Below are 15,861 nucleotides of genomic sequence, written 5' to 3' on the forward strand. Positions count from 1 at the left end.
AGAGAAATTAAATGATTTGTCTGTGATCACATAGCTAATAATAATTAGAGTTAATATTTAAGCTCAACCTTCCTGACATTAAATTTAGCATTCTAGAATCTGAGAAAGAAAACAAAATGCAAGCAAACAACAAGAGAGTGAGAATGCTATGCTGTGATCCACACTCAGTTCCCACAGTCTTCTCTCTAGATGTAGATGGTTCTCTTCATCACTGAACAAGTGGCACTGGTTTGAACCATTGTTGAAGAGAGCTACAACCATTAGCATACAGATTCTTTCAAATGATTTTCTAGGAGAACTTGGCTCCTCAATTTTTGGCTTGTCTAAGAAGATTGTTGTTCAATACTTCAAGGGTCTGTAGTTTCAAAAGTATAGATCCTCTCCCACCTAACAGATCATGGCCCCTCTAAACTCAGGGGGTCAGTCAGTCAGCTAGTATTTATTAAATGCCTACTATGAGCTGGGAACCCTATGCTAAATTCTAGGACTAACAAATAGTCCTTGTTCTCAAATAGATCACAAATCAGTGAGAGAGATGCCATACAAATAATGATGTACAAATAAGAAATTGGATAAATTGGGGATGGTCTTAGAGGGAAGGCACCAAGATCATGGAGGACTGGGGGAGGCTATGTGAGGAAGGGGGGATTTTTGAGTGGAGCTTGAAAGAAGCCAGGAAAGCCTAAGGTGGAGCTGAGGCAGGGGGAACAAGCAGTACAAACACTTGGAGCCAGGAGTTTAGCTAAAAAATTCATCATCTTGAAGTCATCTTGGTGAGGAGACTCTTCAGACTTCCCAAATTAAGCCTCAGACAGCAGACAGCCTTCTGTGAGAATTATACTCAATCAAGTCCGGCTTGGCAAAAACCTACTGTAGCTTGCCTTTAAGAACCGATGGCCATATTCACCATTATGATGAGACATTAGCCAGAGCTTCAATGAGGATGTGCTTTCCTTCTCTAAGGAGATAGCCTGGTATAAATGAGGATTAATATAAATAAATGAGGATAAATGAGATTTTGTGAAAGCACTGTATAGTATATGAGAGTAAGTTTTCAACTACACACACCTTACAGGAGAATTTGACCAAGCTGTACCTTCTACCACCAAGCTTGACTGCATTGCTCTGTGGTTTCTTGGTCTGAAGGCAAACTTTCCTGGTATGTTCTTGTCTCACAAAGCCCCTTTTCTGAATTAGAGGATTTAGAGCTGGAACAGATTATAAACCACATAATCCAACCTCCTTATTTAATAGATAAAGAAACTTAGACTCAGGGAAAGGAAATGATTTGTTGAGGGTCCCAAAAGTAAAGTTTAAATTCAAGCTCTGACTTCTTCCATTTCACCTCAAGATATGGGTCTTCCTCTCTGAAGTGGGGACCTTTGGCCCCTACCATACACAGTTCTTTCACTGTCTCTCTGGCTGATTGTTTAATGCCTCCATTATTCTTTGTTTATCTAGGCAAATGTATTTGTTTTCTTGGCAGCTTTGTTGACAACAGTGCAAAATAAAGCATTCAAAAGAGACAGTCATTACAAGGAACAGGATGAATAAATATCTGAATCAGAATCTACCATTTTCAGACTCATTGTGGAAACTGCCTTTGCAAGCTTTCTGCAATTGTTGCTGTTCAAACGTTCAGATTTGGGGACATATGTACTATTGTGGAAACATTAATACCTGTCCAGATTCAGTGCTTCAACTAGGATGAGGCAACCAGGGATTTTTCTGAATTTGGAAGGTACAAAATTTAGGGGGTGCTGATAGCACCCACACTTTAGCAGTGTTGAATCAACAGAACTTAGCATCTAGTTAGCAAGAATAATAATTTTAAAAGGAAACTACCACCTGGTGTGCTAGCATGCACCCTGCTTCCTGCCTCTCTGAATGAGGGTAGACTTTGTACCACTTGTTTTTGTACTATATGCTCAAACTAAAAAAGTTGTTGCTTTTTAGTAATCAGGTCATAATTTGGCAATTATGCTCTTCTTGTTTAGTACATTTGCCTATTCCTCCAGTGTCTGGGAAATCCATTTACCCACCTCATACGCCACATAAGCCTCCTATGGGTTTTCCCATCTTCATCCTCTATTTTGTCCCAAAATAATATTCATCTGCTGCCAGACTTATTTTACTCATGATTTTGGTTGTGTTGCGCTTATGCTCAAAAATTTTCTGTGGCTTTCTGTTGAAGTTTAAACTCCTCATTTTGGCAATGAAGACCCTCCAGAAGCTGGTTATTTTACCTTGCTAAACTTATATCATAGAATTCCTCATTTTTCTGTTTGGGAAAAGTCCCACCTTTATATTTTTGCTCAAATTGTTCCCTGTGCCTATAATACTCTCTCCTCCCTTTTCTTTCTGTTGAATTCCTACCCAAAGCTTTTTTTCTTTCCTTCTAAAACCTTTTTTCAGTCTCAAATATCACTTAGCACTTTGTACTTTTCATTCACTTATTATGTATTATTTTTGTGTTTGCTACAGATATCACTAAGCTTCCTTAGGGCAGCTAGTGAGTGCACTGGATAGAGCACTAGACAGGAGCCAGATTCAAATTAATTCAATTGAATTGAAAGATTCAATTCAAATCCTGCCTTAGACACTACTTGCCTATGTGACCCTTAGAAAGTCAATTGATCTCTCTCAGCCTCTATAAAATGGGAGTAATAATAACACTTACTTCCTTATCTGTAAAATAGGGGGGGGGGAATAAAATGAGATAATATATGTAAAACACTTTAGAAATCTTAAATGCTGGATATTATTATCCATATTTAGTATCTCATCCAGGCTTTGTACAGTGCTCTGCATATTGTCAGTGCTTAATAAATATCTATAGAATTCAATTGAATTCATTAATTCAATAAACATTAAATACTTATATGCAAGGCATCCGGCTAGGCTCTGTGTGGATACATTATATCTTTCTAACTTTGTCTAATAATACTCTCATTCATGGACCCTGCACTCAAGACAAGTTTATTTACCATTTCCTAAAGAAGCCCTGTACTTGTCTAAGTATTTGGCTCAGCTGTTTCCTTAATCTGGAATCCCCTATCCCATTCCTAGCAGTTAAATTCCTATCCATCTCTCAACAATGCTTGCCCTACGGGAGAAACACACATCACTTCTTGAAATGCTTTTTTGCTTGAGTTGTTGATGGAATTATGAACTGATCCAACTACTCTGAAACTATGCCCAAAGGACAATCAAACCCTTTCATCCAGCAACACCACTACTAGGTTTATATCTCTGATCATAAAGAAGTGGAAGGGACCCAAATGTACAAACATATTTATAAGAGTTCTTTTTTGTAGTGGCAAAGGATTGTAAATTGATGGGATGCACATCAATTGGGGAATGACTGAATAAGCTGTAGTAATGGAATATTATTGTGCTACAGGAAATGATGAGCAAGCACAAATTATTGTTCTATAAGAAATCAGAAAAGCACGGAAAGATCTATATGAACTGGTATTAACTGAAGCAAGGAGAACCAAGAGATACTGCACAAAATAACAGCAAGATTATGTGATGATCAACTATGAGACTTACAATGGGTTGATCTCAGCAATATGGTGATCTAAGACAATTCCCACAGACTTGGAATGGAAAATGCCATCCGCATACACAGAGAGAATTATGGAGACTGAATTGTATTAAAGCATATTATTTTCTCCTTTTTTGGTTTGCTTTTTATTTTTCATGTGTTTTCCCTTCTGTTCTGATTCTTCTTTCACAACATGACTAATATGGAAATATGTTTAAAATGATTATACATGTATTACCTCTATCAGATTGATTGCTGTCTTGGGGAAGGGGGAAGTAAGAGTGGGGGGAAGAAAATTTGAAATTCAAAATCTTACAAAAATAAATGTTGAAAACTATCTTTACATGTAATTGGAAAAATAAAATTTTAAAAAATGATGAGCAGGTGGATTTCAGAAAAATCTGGAAAGACTTTGATGAACTCATGCTGAATGAAGTGAGCAGAACCAGGAGATCATTGTATACAACAACAGTAAGATTATGTGATGATCAACTATGAGAGACTTAAGTCTTCTCAACAATTCAATGATCTAAGATAATTCCAAAAGATTCATGGTGGAAAATGCTATCCACATCCAAAGAAAAAACTGCTGAGTTTTGAATGCAGATTCAAGTATTTTACTTTTGTGTTTGTGTGGTTTTTCCCTTTTGGTCTCTTTCTTTTTTCACAACATAATTAATGTGGAAATATAATTAACATGGGGGGGGGAATCTTATTGCTAAAGTGAAGGCTGTGAGCCTTATGTTTAATTTTAAATATATACATTTCCTCTCTTCTAGATTATAAACTCCATGAGAGCAAACTATATTTTATCTATCTTTATACCTCTAAGAATTTAGCCCAGAACCTAGTAGGTACTCCATAAATTTTGTTGAATGTAATTAAATAGAGGACCAAATTTTGGTGTTTAATTGAAGAATGACTACTACACTCAGGCAGAAAATCTTTTTGGTTTGTCAAATACCTATAGCTGCAGTGTACCAGCATCCAGAACAATGTTTTGTAGGTGATTAATAAATGTTCAATGAATTGAGGTGGCCTCTACCATAAAGAGGGAGAAGAAAGAAGCCCAGATTTTCTTTTTTTCTTGTGAAAGATGGAAATAACTGGGGGAAATGGGCTGCTATAACTCATAATAGCAGCGAACACCTATTATAAAGAATTATCTGGATAACCATCAAAAGTTTTTGTGGAACCTGAAAATGTAATCTTTGGGGTTTTTGTGGTGGTGTTCTGGACCTGAGACTTGGATTTTAAATTCCTTTACAAGCTGATCCCTCCCTACTTCTCCAATTTTCCTACAACTTTCTGCCTTCCACCTGTCCTATGATCAGTCTTCCTAGCCTTCTTCCTGGTTTTCAAACTGGATGCTCTATGTCCCAACATCCCATTTTTTCCCTAACTGTCTCCTAGGGCTGGAATCCTCTCCCTTCTCACCCATCTCTTTTTTTCCTTGACTTCTTTAAGATTTAATTTAAATCTCACTTCCTGCCAGAGGCCTTTCCCATCCCTCTTCCCTTCCCCCATGCCTTCCCTTGGAGATTGTTTTCCATTTATACTTGCTGTACATAGTTGTTTACATGTTCTTTCCTTCATTGGAAAAGGAGCTCCTTAGGACAGCACCTGGCACATAGCCAACACCTAATAAAAGTTTGATGATTAAACCACTGATTGATTTGACTTCATTATAAAGGGAACACTCCACCCTTTTCTTGGGAGGAAACTCCTTTTACCAATGTGTAGATTAGCAATTGCTCTGTAATTTACAACCTACAGTTTTGAAACCAGGACTTTCTTACGCCAAGATCAACTCTCTAAACACTACTCAATGCTGCTTCTCACGAGCAGGAGACATGGAAAATTACTTTTAACAGTCCTGCCTGCTCAGAACTGCTACTTTTTAATTCATTTTATTTGTGAAGCATTTGCCATTGAAAATATCACTTTATAACAATATTTGTGAAGTTAAAATTATTTCCAGGACAATTTAAACAAGGTCCTAATAGAGATTAGACAGAAGTCGATATTTATTATTATTTTGCCAGATTACTCTATAATCTATAACGTTTACTCTAATTATATTAAATTGGTAGCTGCCACACACGAATCTATGTATAATTTAGAGGCTGCTGGTCACATGACAAAGCTGTGTTCCAGGGAGCATTGAAAGAATAGGCTTCATGTCATTAAAAGCAGTTTCAGATCAATACAACAGGCATTTATTAAGCCCCTATTGTATAGTAGATAATTTCATACACATAAATAAAACAAAAATGAAATTATCCTCTCTTAAGAAAAGTATATTCTGCCTGGAGATAGGGAGGAGGGGATGTAATATAAGCACAAAGACAATAAATAAAATTAATAAAAATGCCTGTAGGATAAAATATGAAGTCATTGTTTAGTTCATAAAACTTTTCATAACTGGCCCCAGCCTCACTATCTAGCCTCATTCCCCTCCCCAACTAAGAATCCAATCAAATTGGTCTTATCTTTGTTAATCAGCAAATAGTGCTCTCTATCTCCATGTCCATGCTTTTACACTGATGGTATATGGTCCATGCCAGAAGCTCTGGCAGCATTTTCTTTCCCAAGCCCTCCTGGATTCCCTCCCCAGCCCTTGCCCCATTGTTAGAGCTCTCCCTCACCCAACTACCTTCTCTCTCTCTCTCTCTCTCTCTCTCTCTCTCTCTCTCTCTCTCTCTCTCTCTCTCTCTCTCTGTCTCTCTCTCTCTCTCTGTCTCTGTCTCTCTCTCTCTCTGTCTCTGTCTCTCTGTGTCTCTGTCTCTCTCTCTCTGTGTCTCTGTCTCTCTCTCCTTCTCTCTCTCTCTCTCTCCTTCTCTCTCTCTGTCTCTGTCTCTCTGTCTCTGTCTCTCCTTCTCTCTCTCTCTGTCTCTCTGTCTCTCTCTCTCTCTCTCTCCTTCTCTCTCTCTGTCTCTGTCTCTCTGTCTCTGTCTCTCCTTCTCTCTCTCTCTCTCTGTCTCTCTCTGTCTCTCTCTCTCTCTCTCCTTCTCTCTCTCTCCTTCTCTCTCTCTGTCTCTCTCTCTCTGTCTCTGTCTCTCCTCTCTCTCTCTCTGTCTCTCTCTGTCTCTCTCTGTCTCTGTCTCTCTCTGTCTGTCTGTCTCTCTCTCTCTCTGTATATATATATATATGTGTGTGTGTGTGTGTGTGTGTGTGTGAATGCATTAATTAACTACATTTATGCTATCTATGGACTGCTAGAGAACACAGTGGATAGAGTGCTAGACCTGGAGTTAGGGAGACTCATTTCCTTAGTTCAAATCTAGTCTCAGACACTTAGTAGCTGTGTGACCCTGGGCAAGTCACTTAATCCTGTTTGCCTCAGTTTCCTCATCTGTAAAATGAGCTTGAAAAGGAAATGGCAAACCATTACAGTATCTTTACCAAGAAAACTCCAAAAGAGACCACAAAGAGTTGGACATAACTAAAAATCGACTGCATGACAGTAATGCTAGCTATATTATTAAATGGCCTTTCTCTCCATTAGAACTCATTGCAAAAATAAAAAAATAATAATAAAAAATAGAAGCTCATTGCAAAAAGAGATTGTTTCATTCTTTATATTTGTATCCCCTGTACCTGTGCTTGATACACAATAGGCATATTTTTTTTAACATAGCATGATGAATGTAGAAATATGTTTAGAAGAACTACATATGTTTAACCTATATCAGATTGGTTGCTATCTTGGGAAGGAGGAAGAGAAGAGAAGAGGAAGAAAAATCTGAACACAAGGTTTTGCAAAGGTGAATGTTGAAAATAATCTTTGCATGTATTTGGAAAAATAAAATGCCATTAAATTAAAAAGAAGAAAAAAACAAAAAAATTAAAATAAAAATAGTCTGACTTCAAGAAGGCAAATACTGTTGTCAAGAAATAACATAGCATAGACCATGAAATATAAAATATATTCAAAGTATTTGTAAAGAACCTCCACTTTCTTTTCATTCTCTTCCTTTTATTTATTTATTAATTTTTAACACACATTGTTTTATGAATCATGTTGGGAGAGAAAAATCAAAGCAAAAGGGAAAAACCACAAGAGAACAAAACAAACAGAAAAAAGAAATGAACATAGCATGTGTTGATTTACAGTCTCCTTAGTTCCTTTTCTGGATGCCAATGGCATTTTCTGTACAAAATCTATTGGGATTGCTTTAGATTACTGAACCAGTGAGAAGAACCAAAGTTGATCATCCCATATTCTTGTTGTTATTGTATAGGATGTATTCCTGGTTCTGTTGTTTTGCTCAACATCAGTTTATGTAAACATTTCTAGGACTTTCTAAAATCATCTTGCTCATCATTTTTTATAAAACAATAATATTCCATTACTTTATATACCACAACTTGTTCAGCCATTCCCCAACTCATTTTCCAATTCTTTGCTACCATAAAAATTTCTGCTACAAACATTTTTGCATATGTGGGTCCTTTTCCCTCTTTTATAATTTCCTTGGGATACAGACCCAGTAATGACACTGCTCTACAGAATGATTGGATCACTTTACAACTCCACCAACAATGCATCAGTGTCCCAGTTTTCCCACATTCCCTCCAACATTTATCATTATCTTTTCCTGTTATTTTAGCCAATCTGAGAGACATGTAGTAATACCTCAGAGTTGTTTTAATTTGCATTTCTCTAATCAATAGTGATTTAGAGCATTTTTTCATATAACTATAGATGACTTTAATTTTGTCATCTGAAAATTGTCTTCATATCCTCTGCACTCTCTTCTTAACTCCTTACAAACTAACTTCAGACCTTACCATTGCCATGAAACAACTCTTTCCAAAGGCAAAAGCCCAAATTCATAATCTAGTCAACTCTTACTTTTCCAATCTTCTTATACCTTACTCCATAACATCATTTTTTTATTCAGTGACACTGACTTCCTGGCTATTCCACTGATCATTACCTCTGGCTAGCTCCTTAAAAAGTGTTCTCTTTCCTCTACTTCAACTACCGACCTCCCTGGCTTCTTTGAACAGGAAGCCTTCCTTCTTTTAATTCTTATTTATCTTGGATAGAGTTTGCTTCGTATATATTTGTTTGCATGGAAACACTTGTGGCAACTCTTTTTGTAGTGGCAAGGAATTGAAAATTGAGTTAGATGCCCATCAATTGAGAAATGGCTGAATAAGTTGTGGTATATGAATGAAATGGAATGTGCTATAAGAAATGATGAGCCAGCAAATTTCAGAAAAGCCTGGAAAGACTTATATGAACTGATGCTGAGTGAAATGAGCAGACCAGCAACAGCAGGATTATGTGATGACCAACTATGATAGTCTTGATGAAATAATAGGGAACCTCAAAATGATGAGGTAACTTGAACCAAATCATGAGGTAAATACTTAATAATGAGGTATATACCTCAATAGGATTAAGTGAGGTCTAGTGGCAGGATTCGGGGTACAGGGAGTCACATGGAGCTCCCCTGCAACCCCCTTAGGATTCGGCGCAAGAATACAAAGTTAAATCAGGTCTAGTGGCGGCGAGAGTCCCCTGTAAATGAATTTACAGGCCGAAAACCTAGATGGGTAAAAGATGTTTATTGCCAGGTTTGGAAGCAAGACTAAGGTCTGGTTAGTAAAAGGCATTAGATAGAGGAAGATATATGCCGGAAATCAGCGGGGACAGAAAATCTCTGATGCAAGCATCTTGGCTGGCATCTTTCAAATTTCTGAACCCAAGATGATTCTAGCTTTGCTCTTTTTATCTGCTTGAAGAAGTAATGGTTAATTCCTTGAAGGCCAGATTTTTGGCGGGCTTTCCGGTGGGGGGTGGGGTGGGGCTGGGTACAGCCCAAACTAGTTCTGACCAGATCTTGTATCAAAGGGGGCTGAAAACCCAAACCAATTGGGGGCTGGGTACAGCCCAAACTGGCTCAGATACAGATCTTTTCCCTTAGGAATATCTTGTCCCAAAGGTAGATCAGACAAGGAATCTTAAAGGGGCTACGCCCGCTACAGTCTTACAATGTGGTGAGCTCAGCAATGTGGTGATCCAAGATAATTCCAATAGACTTGGGATGGAAAGTGCCATCCACATCCAGAGAGAGAACTATGGAGACTGAATGTGGATCAAAGCATAGAATTTTCACCTTTTTTTGCTTGCTTGCTTTTTATTTCTCATGGGTTTTTTCCCCTTTTGGTCTGATTTTCCTTGCATAACATGACAAATATGTTTAAAAGTATTATAAGTTTATTACTTATATTAGACTGCTTGCTGTCTTGGGGAGAGGGGAAGTAAGGGACAGAAGGAAAAAAAATATTGGGACACAAAATCTTACAAAAATGATTGTTGAAGGGGCAGCTAGGGGGCGCAGTGGATAGAGCACCAGCCCTGAATTCAGGAGGACCAGAGTTCAAATCTAGTCTCAGACACTTAACACTTCCTAGATGTGTGACCCTGGGCAAGTCACTTAACCCCAGCCTCAGGAGGGGAAAAAAAAAAGAATGATTGTTGAAGCAAGGTGATTCAGACCTTGTTCCAATGGAATTGTGATGGAAAGAGCCATCTGCAACCAGAGAGAGGACTGTGGGAACTGAGTGTGAATATACATAGCATTTTCACTTTTTTGTTGTTGTTTACTTGCATTTTGTTTTCTTTCTCATTTTTTCCCCTTTTGAACTGATTTTTCTTGTGTAGCATGATAATTATAGAAGAATTGCACATGCTTAACATGTATTGGATTACTTGCCATCTAGGGAGGGGTTGGGGGAAGGGAGGAGAAAAAAACTTGGAATATAATGTTTTGCAAGGGTGAATGTTGAAAATTATGCATATGTTCTGAAAATAAAAAAAGAATGATTGTTGAACACTATCTTCACATGTATTTGGAAAAACTAAAATGCTACTGGGGGAAAAAATTTGTTTGCGTATTATCTTCCCCCATTAGATTGTAATCTCCTTGAGATCAGGAACTGTCTTTTGCTTCTTTTTATTTCCCCAGAATTTTGTACCTAGTAAGTCATATAGTAAGTCCTTAATAAGTGCTTATTTATTGATTGATCAGATCTAATATTAAGAACAGTTTGTTAACAACAAAGTGGAATGGGATTCCTAAAGTCAAAAGGGAAAGGGAAGATTTAACATCCAGTCCTCACCCTAAGCATATGAATTGTCCAACATTTAAACTAAGCATCTCTTGTTCTCTCTGTGCTAACAAGGTGGAGTGTTGGCTCAGCTGTCCCATCTAGCTAAGATTTGCTTGCTTTATCCTTGTCATTTAAACAATAAATAGTTATAGAGCATACAAAGGATTTGTGACTGTGTGAGCGGCATTTAGCCGACTAGGCTGTCTGAAGTGCTACTCAGAATGCTGAGTTATGAATTAGCTTGGAGATCAATTTAGACTTGTTCTAAAAAACTGAGGAATAAATTAAACATTATAATTTCCCATCACACATTCATTATGACCCACTTAAGCAAGCAAAATGTTGGCACGATGCCAGTCAGGCTATCATTCTAACTGCTGGGAAGGGACAGGGCATTCAGGTATTCACAAAAATCAAGACAACCCAGGCTAACTCAGCTTTAGGTCTGACTCAGCTGTTGTCTTGAGTTATTGAAAAATGTCTTTATCGAATTGGAGATATTACTTCCAGCTCCTTAGAAATGAATGCCAGAGCGGAAAGGAACATCAGAGATTCTTTAATCCATACATTCCAACCCAAGGTTAGAGAAAGAAAGTGAGGATCCCAGCATCAAAGAATCGTAAAGTTATGGAATAGAAGAATTTAGATTACGTAGTCTAATCCCTTCGTTGTACGGACAAGAAAACCTAGAACCAGAAAGAGGAAATGACTTGCTCAAAATCATAGAATCACCAGCATTGATCATATACCTATAGAGCTAAAACTTGGAGCACTACAGAAATAAGACCAATGCTGCAGCAAAGAGGTTCTGCTTGTTTATACCGGTGTTCAGAACTCCCTACACCAATGCAGATACAGACCTCATCCCTGAGGTAGGAGCAAAGCCAGATTGGAGGGAGGGATTTAAATAAAAAGCAGAAAGGCTTGTACTTTATTTTAGGGGCATGAAGAAATAAGAATAGGCAGTTTCAATAGACAGAGAAGTTCCCTATCGCTGGATGCACTCAAATGCAGGCTGAATGGCCACATTGTCATTGCTATCATCGGTGTCAAATATCAAGGCTGGACTGGGTATACTTGTTGCCTTCCAACAGGAAGATTCTATTAGCATCAATGAAGAGAGATTGTGGTAGGTTGAAGTAGTTCATTAGGGAAAGCTTTGTGGAAGAACTTGAGGAGAACTTTGAAAAGTAGGTGAGGGGGGCAGCTAGGTGGTGCAGTGGATAGAGGACCAGCCCTGAAGTCAGGAGGACCTGAGTTCAAATCTGCCTCAGACACTTAACACTTCCTATCTGTGTGACCCTGGGCAAGTCACTTAACCCCAGTTGCCTCAGAAAAAAAAAAAAAAAAAAAAAAGTAGTTGAGATTTACAGAAGCAGGAGGAGGGAGGGTATTCCCTGGCAGGGCAGTAGATAGTTCTGTAACTTATGGGCTATGTGATTGGTCCAGGGTCTTGAAATCAGTGTGTGTCAGAAACTGACCTTGAACTCAGGTTTTCTTGATGCTAAGATAAGCTCTCTATCTGGAACTGACCCAGATATGGAAATAGATAGTACAAGTATTGTCTTCAATACTCTACAGAAAAGAAGACAAAGGCTTAAAGTAACTTGCCCCAGATTAGAATATCATAGAATGCCAGAGTCAGAAGAGTCTTCAGATTAGCTAAGGCATCAGATAGAATCCCTGCAAATGTTGGTTTTGCTTAAATGCTTTGTTGTTATTGTTGTTGTTGTTAAAACTGGGGAGAGAAGGAACGGGGGAGGAGAGGTTCCATGGGTATATGTGCATGTACGAGCATTTTAAAGGAAGAAGGCTCTGCTATAAAAACAACATTCATGAATAAAACTCTTTTTCCCATAAAACAAGCTCAACTAATCTAACATAATCAATAACAGGACCAGAATTATTTAGAATCCAGGCTTTCTTTCCTTTAATTCAATATTTTTTCCATTACATGAGGCTTCAGCCTCATTTTTGGCTATAGTTCTTATAAGAGATAAAACGTCAAATATCATTTGGTCAAGAGGCTGAAAATGAATCAACCAGACGAAAGCCTTTATCAAGCACCTACTGAAATACTGGCTGTCATATTGAACTTTAAAATTTTGTAAAACACCTTTCAAATATTATCTCATTTTATCCTCAAAATAACCCTATAAAGTAGATATTATTATCTTCATTTTACAGGTGAGGAAACTGAGGCAGACAGAAGTTAAGTGACTTGCTGGTGAGGAGAGGTAGGTATCACACAGCTACTCAGTATCTCTGGTTGTGTTTAAATGAGATTTTATTAATGTCATACCCAACGTTCTATCTACTATGTCACTTCCTTTCCCCTTGTAGGAAAGTTCTGGAGATAAAAATAAAAATAAAAATAGTTCCTGCCCTCAGAGCTCAGAGTCTAATGGGGGAAGACAACATACAAATAATTATGCCTAATAAAGATGTTCAGGGTAAATTGGAGGTGGTCTCAGAGAGAAGACATTAAGGAGAAATGGGAAGCCATCTTGAGAAAGGTAGAATTTTAGGTAGGACCTGAAGGAAGCCAGGGAGGCCAAAAACGAAATAGAAGAGGAGAGAGAATCCCAGGAGAAAGGGACAGCCCATGTGAAAATGTCCAGAGTTGGGAAATGGAGTGTTTTGTGTGAGGAACAGTAAAGAGGCATTATTACTGGATTCCAGGGTATCTGGGGGTGAATAAGGTATAAACAGTCTGGAAATGTAGAAAGGGGAAGATTATGTCTAATAGGCCTTAAAAGTCAGACTTTATCACTGATCCTGAAGGTAATAGGGAGCCCCTGGAGTTGGATAGGGGGTAATACATTCAGACCTCTGTTTTAAGGTCAATTTGACTACTGAGTGGACGATGGACTGGAATGAGGAGAGATTTGATACAGAAAAACCAAACAGAAATTAGACTACTGAGCAAAACTTTGAGGAGCACAAGCTCATTTTCTTTAGAAAGTCCTAACCCCAGTTCCATCATGGATCTTGTCTGAGGTCACAAGATATAAATCAATTGTGTATCTATGTGTGTATTTTTTTAGAAATCTTTGCATACCTTAGTAGGGAAGGGTCAATCCCCTACTTTCATGACACATTTACTGTCCACCGTCTCTAAATTCATATTTTAGGATTCATCTTTTTCCCTATGGTTATAATTCAAATTCTTAAGTATTCTTACTGGTTAATTTTGGAGGTCAGTCAGCTAATCTTGATAGAATTTGGCATTGTATGTGTTTGCTTGTTTACTGTTCTCTCCTATTTTAAGAAGAAAAATTGTTTTCCTCATATAATTTCCCTCCACTACAATTTTTCTGCATTGAAACAGTAACAATAGTACCAATAGAGGTTTCTCTGGGCAGAATGCTCTTTGTCCTTGCCAGAGAAAACAAAGGATTAGATTAAAATAGTATCTGGCTTCTTGCCTGCCACTGGCTGACATGGCAAGAGGCTCTTAGCTCTCACTTCTCTGTCCTGACCCAGATGTTTCTAACTACCCCCACTTGTTATCTCTGCCTTCTTCATATCTTCCTTTGTTTGGGACAATAGAATTAGAGGTCTCTTAGACCTCTACAAAAACATCAAGATTGAGCTAGAACTAGCTGATCCTTCTAGGCCAAAGTTGTTTAAGTACCAGCCTTGAAATTTGAAAAGAAAGATTATTATATATAACATATTCACCTGCTTTAATTATGAGAAAATTTCCTCCTTCCCTGTTTTGTCCTTCTCACAAACAGGTAGTTTCATTCACATCACTCTTTGTGCTCTAGACCATTAAGAAGTGGAAAAAACTTCCACTGACTTTTATAACTCTGCATTTGACAGATGTGGATGAGAATCATAAAGATAATATGAAAGTTGTCAAAGCTGATGGTGACCAGAACTTAGATGCTCATCAAATTCCTCCTTCCATTTTTAGAATGAAGAAAAGGGAAGTAATTTTGTCTATGAATACAATATGCATTTCTAGGTAGAAACCTATTAAATTTTACCTAGTTCAAAACATCAATTGCCAGTACTGTCCGTTTTACATGCCATCTCTCCATGTCTCCTTGCCATTTACATGGTGATCAACCCACGTTCAGAACTTCATTACCTTTCCTCTGTACTATTGCAAAAGCTCCCAACCTATCTTCCCAACTGCACTTCCTTTCTCTTCTAATCTACACTGTCAGTCAAATTTTATAGAGAATCCTTCTAAATGTCAATGTCCTCCAGATGCTCCTGTTTATAGATGACATTGTGCTAATTACATAAGGCTCGAGACCATTGAAGAACTTTTTAAATGAATTATAATTATTCAAAATATTTTAGCCTAACTATACATTATAGAGCAAATTGATGAAGGTTGTCTGCCATCATAGTAGAAGAGCTGTGAAAGAGCAGGCCCCCTAATATACTATTGGTAGAGCTGTGAATTGAATCAAGGATTCTGGAAAATTATTTGAAATTATACCCTAAAAGTCACTAAATTATATGTATCCTTTAACATCAAAATATCACTACTAAGTATTACTTTATTTTCCCTCTGATCAAACAGAGCAAAAGGATCCAAATGTAATCAAATTTTAATAGTAGCACTTTTTGTATAGTAAAGAAGTAGAAACAAAGTGAGCGGTCATCAATTATAGAATGGTTAATGGCATATGAATATGATGGAATATTATTGTTCTATAAGAACTGAAAGATGCAAGAATCAGAGAAATAAGAGAAATCTATATGAACTGAAGTATAGCAAAATAAGTAGAACCAGGTAAACAATTTATACCATGACACCAATAATATAAAAGGAAAACAACTTTGAAAAATGTCACAATCCTGATTAGTGCAAAGACTAATCATGGCTTCAATTAACTAATGCTGAAATGCTTCCCATTTCTTGGCAAAGAAATGATGCAAAATGCAATAGGAATTTTCAGACCAGCCAACTAGATGATTTTCTTTGCTTGACTATACTTATTTGGTGCAAAGGAGAGCTCTAGGGTAGTTCTGGAGGGCGATGAGAAGGTTGGGGAGGGAGATGGTGGAAGATAAAGGGCCTGCATGAGTTAGTGTGAAATTACAGTGATACAAAATAAAAAATAAAAGCACATCAGTATAACAGTACACAAGAGAAAACAAAAAAGGTTCAGAATGTGATAGATATCAAACATTTTCTACTAACTTATTAAATATATAAT

This window comes from Sminthopsis crassicaudata, chromosome 2 (assembly GCF_048593235.1).
Source record: "Sminthopsis crassicaudata isolate SCR6 chromosome 2, ASM4859323v1, whole genome shotgun sequence".
NCBI lineage: Eukaryota > Metazoa > Chordata > Mammalia > Dasyuromorphia > Dasyuridae > Sminthopsis > Sminthopsis crassicaudata.